A 7712-nucleotide genomic window follows, 5' to 3' on the forward strand; every position below is an offset into this window, starting at 1 on the left:
CTGATTCTTGTTATTCTTGATGTATGATTAATTCATTCGATCCCCAGTCGCAGAAATATTCACCAAACACGTTATGGCCGAAACTATCGATGTTAAGATCAATGCTACATTTGAAGGAAAAAAATGATGTCAAATTATTCGATGAAGTCGAAGCATTTGTTAAGAACAAAAATAAAGGATACGTTCCTAAAAAATCAGCAGTGTTGTCCCGGGAGCAGCTCAAGACATTCTTGAGTGTAGCTCCTAATGACGTTGTTTTGATGTATAAGGTAAAAGTTTCATTTTGATTTCCTCTGTTGATAAGATTTTTACATTCACAATTTTGTTTTGTTTTTTTTGTTGTTTTAATAATGGAAATCTTTGGCGCCTGTAGAACACAAGAGCTGGTGAATATGCTATCTTCAGATATCGAAGATCGTGGGTCGGTAATCATAATTAAAGTCTCAAAAACTAAGAATGATATAAACAGAATATTCACTATAATTGATGAAGAAGATCTGGGTGCTGCTCGTTTGGTGCGGGAGTATTCGGCGTTGCGTCCGCAAGGCGTTCTTAGGTTCTTCGTAGCTTATAGAGATAAGAAGTGTACTCTTCAGCCTGTCGGCAAAAATACCTTCGGAAAAATTCAGAGTAAGGTTGCTGAATGGTTGGGATTAGATAATCCGAAAATGTATACAGGCCATTGTGGAAGAAGAACATCCGCGACTTTGGTTGCCGATGCGGGAGCCTCAATGACAACACTCAAGAGACATGGTGGTTGGAAAGTTCGTCTGTTGCAGAAGGCTATCTGGCTGACAGTATGCTGCACAAAAATAAGGTAGCGAAGATGATAGCAGGTGTGGAGGGAGAGCCATCTGCAGCATCACAGTCTTTGAAGACCGTTTTGGGAGAATCGTCCGAGACTGCTGCTGCACGTAATGTTCTCAAGAAAACTGTAGTCTCGTCGACGAATAATTATGAACAAGATATTTCTTCTTCCTTTGTATCTGGTGGAAAAACTTTCAGTGGAAATTTCAACAATTGCAGTTTCCATTTTGTTACTGAATAAAGAAATAAAATATGATTTGACGTTTTGAAAGAAATATGATTTGACGTTTCATATTTCCCTAGGGAAATATGAACTGACATTCCATATTTCCCTAGGGAAATATGAGTGTGTTATGACACATGGTAACTAAGGCGATATAGCTCAATATTGGTTCGAGCAGAAAAAAATATATAATTATAATTATATATATTATATCAAAGTATTAAAAATAAACAGCCATAAATACGAGCCAGTTGTCCTGTTAATTGTTAATTGAATTTAAATTTTTGTTTGAAGGTAAAGTTCCTCTTGCCTTGAAACTTCCTTCAATTATTTTAACTTCCATTGATGCAAGATTAATTTTGTTAAAGAATTTAACATTCTTGTAATTATCCGTTAATTCCTTCGAGAGATATCCATTTCTGCATCTTATGCATCTCATCTTGGAGTTGATTTTTTTGAACTCCACAACTGATGTAACGTCTTCAACTTTTAGCCAAAGAAGACTACCAACATTAACTCTCTTCCAGCTACTGCATATTATGTGGCAATAGTTTTTTTTCCATAGCAAACATACATGTATTAAAAAACTGATATCTTGCATTTTCCATACAAATAACTAGATGTCATTCGACATTGTCATAAAATACGTAATTATTGAGACCTTTACGTAGAACAGACAACATTGCGCGGATTAAAAACCCAAAAATGTTTTGACAAGCGTCATAACCCCACACTTTCGTATTAGACAGATCGAAATGTGTCAAATTTCCATGGCCAACCGAGTGCTAGAATAAAAGTGAATGGAGTATATATTCATTGTGTATCTATTTTTTTCGACTTGAAGTTAATGTCCTAATATTTTATAATTGCAAAAAACAAACAAAAATTCATCTCAGTTTGAAATTTGCCATATAATTATCTTGTTATGCGTCAATCTTTGGTAAAGATAGGATGTGTCATATATGGAAGATTCAAAATTTGCGGGAATCAAAAAAGAAAATAAAATTATAAGAAATCTAAGTCATTTCGTATCATAGAATTTTTTTTCTGCACATCGTCACAACAAAGTTAAATTGGGGGGGGGGATATTAGCCATTGTGGCAACGCTGTGTCGAAGCTACATGGCGACATGCAACCATCCCGGTGGATAAATGAAGGGTCTTTTCCGGACTCCACACTTTCCCACGAGACCGGACCCCACCTGACACGTGGCGCCACGTGTGATTTTTACAATAGTCGCACACGTTAATTGTTCCCCACAATGATGAGTATGCGAACTCTAATGGGGAGTCAACTTTGAACTTGTTTACGGCTGGGGAGCTTAGGTAGAAAGTAATAAAAATAATTCAGTATGGGGGAGTTCGATGAATGGCATTTCATTTGTCCCACGGTTGTTTATCAACTTCATATTCAGCTGATCGAAATTGCTTCCTTTTTCTACGGAGATAATGAAGTGGTAGAGCGAATCCATGGAAGTATTATTCAATAAGGTTTTTTTATAATACTAAGAGATATTGTAAACAAATGGATGTTTATTCTACTATTCGCTCTACATGTTTCGGCCTATTGAGGCATCTTCAAGAGGTTCGTCCAAGTTTTCAGATCATATTGTGCAACATACATCCTCTGATTATGCTGAATTTCATAGATGTTAGAACAAGATGTGATCAAGTTAACTCCTAATTTATCCCTTTCGTTCCTAGTGGTTTCACTATGAAACCACCTCTAACAAAATTTATTCCATGCATCCCTATGGATACATCTCAAAATAGCTGCAATAGTGGTATGTCAAAGGCAGCCTGTCATAACGAGTTGCAATAGTTCTGCAAAATAGCGCTGTATAGCGTGAAAAGTTTGTCTTTGCTTAAGTGACAAAAAAACTGTTTTCTTGCCTTCCACAAGAAACAATAATATTACTTGTATTATTAGTTGTGTCCTGGTGGTTCTTAGAATATAGAATAACAGGAAGGAGCATATTGCTCATTTCAATTTGACCGGAATAGAGGAGAAATATGGCCGACATATATTTCCGTTTCAACAGTGGCGTAGGACAATGAAGTTTCCAAAAAACTAACTTCAATAGTCAGTTGATTCTGATTAATCAAAAAAATTAGGAAAGCACTGACGTGAAGTCAGAAGCTTTTTCAAGCTCGTTCAAATTGATAATCGAAACGGAAATTCACCCCGCCTAACACTGCTTGGCTATATACTTAATGTTATTAAGGTCTCTGACTTAACATCACCTACGCCCATGGAGTGTTATTGTCATGGGATAACCTTGTTATGTCATGAAATTCAGGAATTCATAATTAATACCTGATATTCAGCTCAAAAGAATCACCTACCAATGAATTATTCACGCTAAAATATCCGAAATCCTTATTTCCAGCGAATTTCAAGAATCCATATTACCAAAATTAAGTTAAAACATCACTTTGATCATTTGGCCACATATAACAGAATCATTTGACTTCCAAGTCTGCCACCTTTCAAATCAAAATTTGGAAGACCAATATGGCCGTTTCCGTCGCACAATTCCCGTCACGTTTATTCGAAAAAGCTCCTTCCTGATATTCTATGTTCTAAGTGGTGGTTACACGTATACCCCATTCACATTTATTTTAGCAGTTGGTTGGCCATGAAATAATTTCCTCAAGTTTTTGTAACTAGAAAGGAGTAAGGTTGACTGACACACATGAAATGTTATTAACGTCATAACGCCGTTGCCGTTGTCTTAAGGTACTAATAAATACCTAATTATTATTAATATTATATCAATGTATTATGATGAACAGCCACAAATACGCATGGGTTCTGTTGATTGTTTAGTATTGATGCAAGATGATTTTTGTTGAAGAATTTAACATTTTTGTAATTATCTGTTAATTCCTTCGGGAGATACCCATTCCCAACCATCATGCATCATATGCCCATGCATCATATGCATTTCATCTTCGGGTTAATATTTTTGGAATCTACAACTGATGTAACGTATTCAAACTTTAGCCAAAAAAGATAACGAACATTAACTCTCCTCAAGTTTGTGCATATTATGATATTATACTGATCTCTTTTATTTTACATGCAAATATCTGGATTTGGTATGCCTTGAATCAGTTTGTATAAACTACAATTATGTTCGTCACATATTTTCCGAAGAGATTCGACATTGTGGTAAAATACGTAATAACAGAAACTTTTACGTAGAACGGGCAACATAGCGTTGATTTAAAACCCAAAAATGTTTTGACAAGCTTCATAACCCCACATTTTCGTACTATACAGAGTTAAATGTTTCACTTTTCCATGGCCAACCGAGTGCTAAAATAAAAGTGGATGGAGTATAGAAATCACCATTACAAAAAATTGAAAATATATATTCGATGAAATATATTGAATTTCATTTATTCTCGACCTCAAAATATAAGTTTATTTAGAATGAAATTTTCTCAGTCTAAATTTCTTTCTGATTTTTCTTCTGTTTTTTTAAAAATTATAGCGTCAAGTCTTCTTCTATTTACCCGTTACAAACGGTAACTGTTTGTCTTAACGTTTTACCGTTTTACTCTTGAATATCTGAATAATATAATATCAAAATTACAGCCAGCCTTCCTGAAATAGTTTGAAATTTCACTATTTTCTCATCAAAAATGGCGTCTGAAAGACATTTAGCAAACGGCCAACGTTTGCTCAAAATAATTTTTATTCCCAATTGTGTTCCGAAGTAAATGCAACAATGATAAATCTTGTCGTTGTGTGCCTTCCCAAAATTCTTGTTTTTTCGACTTTGCTAGCTCTCGTACTATAAAGGTTTTCTTATTTGAAAAAAAATAAGAGTGAATTGAAACCACATCTATTAATTAATCTAGATAAAACAAGTGTCCCATTATTTTTCCTCCATCTTCGCGCAGCCCATTCAGAAAAAGCTATGGAACCACAATAAAGATTTCGTGCAAAATATATTTATCGGAATATCGATATTCATGAAACTTGCACCTGCATCTGTATAATCATTTAAGATTATAGCCGTCAGTTCAGTCCTGAAATTCACTACTCAAATAAGCTTTTGATAAATATATAGAATTTAGTTCAGTAAACACATGGGATTATATACATTTACATATATTCCATCCTATCAATATAATAAAGAAATACCTAAAGAAGAAGGCTCAGGTACCTGTATCTATCGATATACAAAACAACATGAGGAAAATACTAAAAATTATAAGCCGGCAGACAGTCGATTTCGTTTTATAATATACCTAAGTGAATTATATCAAATCGAATCGGCTAAAGTATTCTCAATAATGTGTCAATACATTGTTCTTATCTATCCTTGAGTAACGTCTTTCGCAATTTCCAATTCAGCGATGACTTTTGAACATACAAGGTGTGAATGAATAGTTGACAAAAAATTTAAGCGGTTATTCCTTGTCCCTACCGAAGCTGGCGATTCTCAATTTTTTCGTAGAAAGTTGAAAGCTGGTAGAAATTAAAAGAGGCAGACATTCTATGGAGACGAAAAAGCAATAAAAAAGTGTTCTGCTCTTTCCCTATAATGTCAGCATGATATTATCCTCTACTTAATTTAAATTCGAAGATACTTCCAACTTATGCGACTAACGCTACGTATCTGTTAATAATTTTTTTCTCAAAAACCATTACTTTTAACATGGAATTACAAGAAAACCTATTCGTTCAAAATCAATCAAGCTAACAATAATTAATTCTTCGGTGTTATAATATGAATAGAGAAAAATTTCTGGCGAAACAAATTTTAGGGGTTTATTTTTTTATCTACTGTAATTTGAGCACCACCAATTTTTTTACTACTTTCTCGCTCCCATAGAATCTATGCTTGATTTCATTTATGTGAGTTCCTTGGTTTCCAACTTAAAATTGAAATATAACAAAACCTAATGAAGATGAAGGAAAGAAAAACCTGAATTCAACCTAAGCTAATGAAATTAAAAATTGAATAAAAGTATTTGTTTCTATGGAAATCAAAAATGCTTTGTTTAATAATCTGGACGATCTTCGGAATAATTTGTTTTGAACTGTTTACTCCATTCACTTTTATTTTAGCTCTCGGTTGGCCATGGAAATTTAACACATTCCACTCTGTATACTTAGTACGAAAATATAGGGTTATGACGCCGCTTGTCAAAACATTTTTGGGTTTTGAATCAACGCAATGTTGTCTGTTTTACGTAAAAGTCTCAGTAATTGCGTATTTTATCACACTGTCAAATCACTTCGGAAAATATGAAGTCGAAAATATTTGACGAACATAATTGAGGGTTATACAAACTGATTGAAGGCATACCAAACCTAGTTATTTGCATGGAAAATACAAGAGATCAGTTTTTAAATATATTTTTTATTTTTGCTATTGAATTATTGACACATAATATGCAGTAGCTTGAGGAGAGTTAATATTGGATATCTTCTTTGGCAAAAGGTTGATCATCAGTTGTAGATTTCAAAAAAATCAACCCGAAGATGAAATGCATCTGATGGAGTGGTAGGGAATGGGTATCTCGCGAAGTCTCGAAGGAATTAACGGATTATCACAAGAAAGTTAAATTCCTCAATAAAAAATCATCTTGCTTCAATGGAAGCTAAAATAATTGAAGGAAGTTTCAAGGCAAAAGAAAATTCACCTTTACCCAAAAATTTCCCATGAATTAACAATTAACAGGACGGACAACTGGCTCGCATTTATTAATGTTTATTTTCAATACTTTGATATAATAATAATAATTATATATTTATTGAACCCTCAAGACATTTACATTGTATAGGACAAGTCAAATAAAAAATAGAAAAATTAATTTTCTGATCAGTTTAAAAATATAGGTATTTATTTTGTTATTGAATTATTGATACATATGCAGTAGCTTGAGGAAGGTTAATGTTGATTATCTTCTTTGGCTGAAGGTTGAGGATATTACATCAGTTAAGGATTTTAAAAAATCAACCCGAAGATTAAATGTATCTGATGCAGTGGTTGGGAATAAACGCATAATAACAAGAATGTTGAATTCTTCAACAAAAATCATCTTGCGTCAATACAAGTCAAAATAATTGAAGGAAGTTTCAAGGCTAGAGGAACTTCACCTAAAAAAAATTGAGTTGAATTAACAATTAATAGGACAACTGGCTCGTATTTATGGCTGTTCATTTTTAATACTTTTATGGGATAATAAATCTAATATATAAAATTCTCGTGTCATAGTTTTCGTTACCGTACTCCTCCGAAACGTCTTGACCGATTTTGATGAAATTTTTTGTGCTTATCCGGTATCTATGAGAATCGGCCAACATCTATTTTTCATCCCCCTAAATGTTAGGGGTAGTCCACCCCTAAATTTTTTTTTGTATTTTTTAGACAAAATTTTTAATTTCTATTTTTTTATGATACATCATACAAAAATACATACAATCCTCAATTTTCACCCTTCTACGATCAACCCTTATTTTTTAATAGCCATTTTAGTAATTTAATCATTAGGAAATTATTTATATGGCAAAACAACGTTTGCCGGGTCAGCTATCTATGAGAATCGGCCAACATCTATTTTTCATCCCCCTAAATGTTAGGGGTAGTCCACCCCTAAATTTTTTTTTTATTTTTTAGACAAAATTTTTAATTTCTATTTTTTTATGATACAACATGGAA

This window comes from Coccinella septempunctata, chromosome 1 (assembly GCF_907165205.1).
Source record: "Coccinella septempunctata chromosome 1, icCocSept1.1, whole genome shotgun sequence".
Lineage (NCBI taxonomy): Eukaryota > Metazoa > Arthropoda > Insecta > Coleoptera > Coccinellidae > Coccinella > Coccinella septempunctata.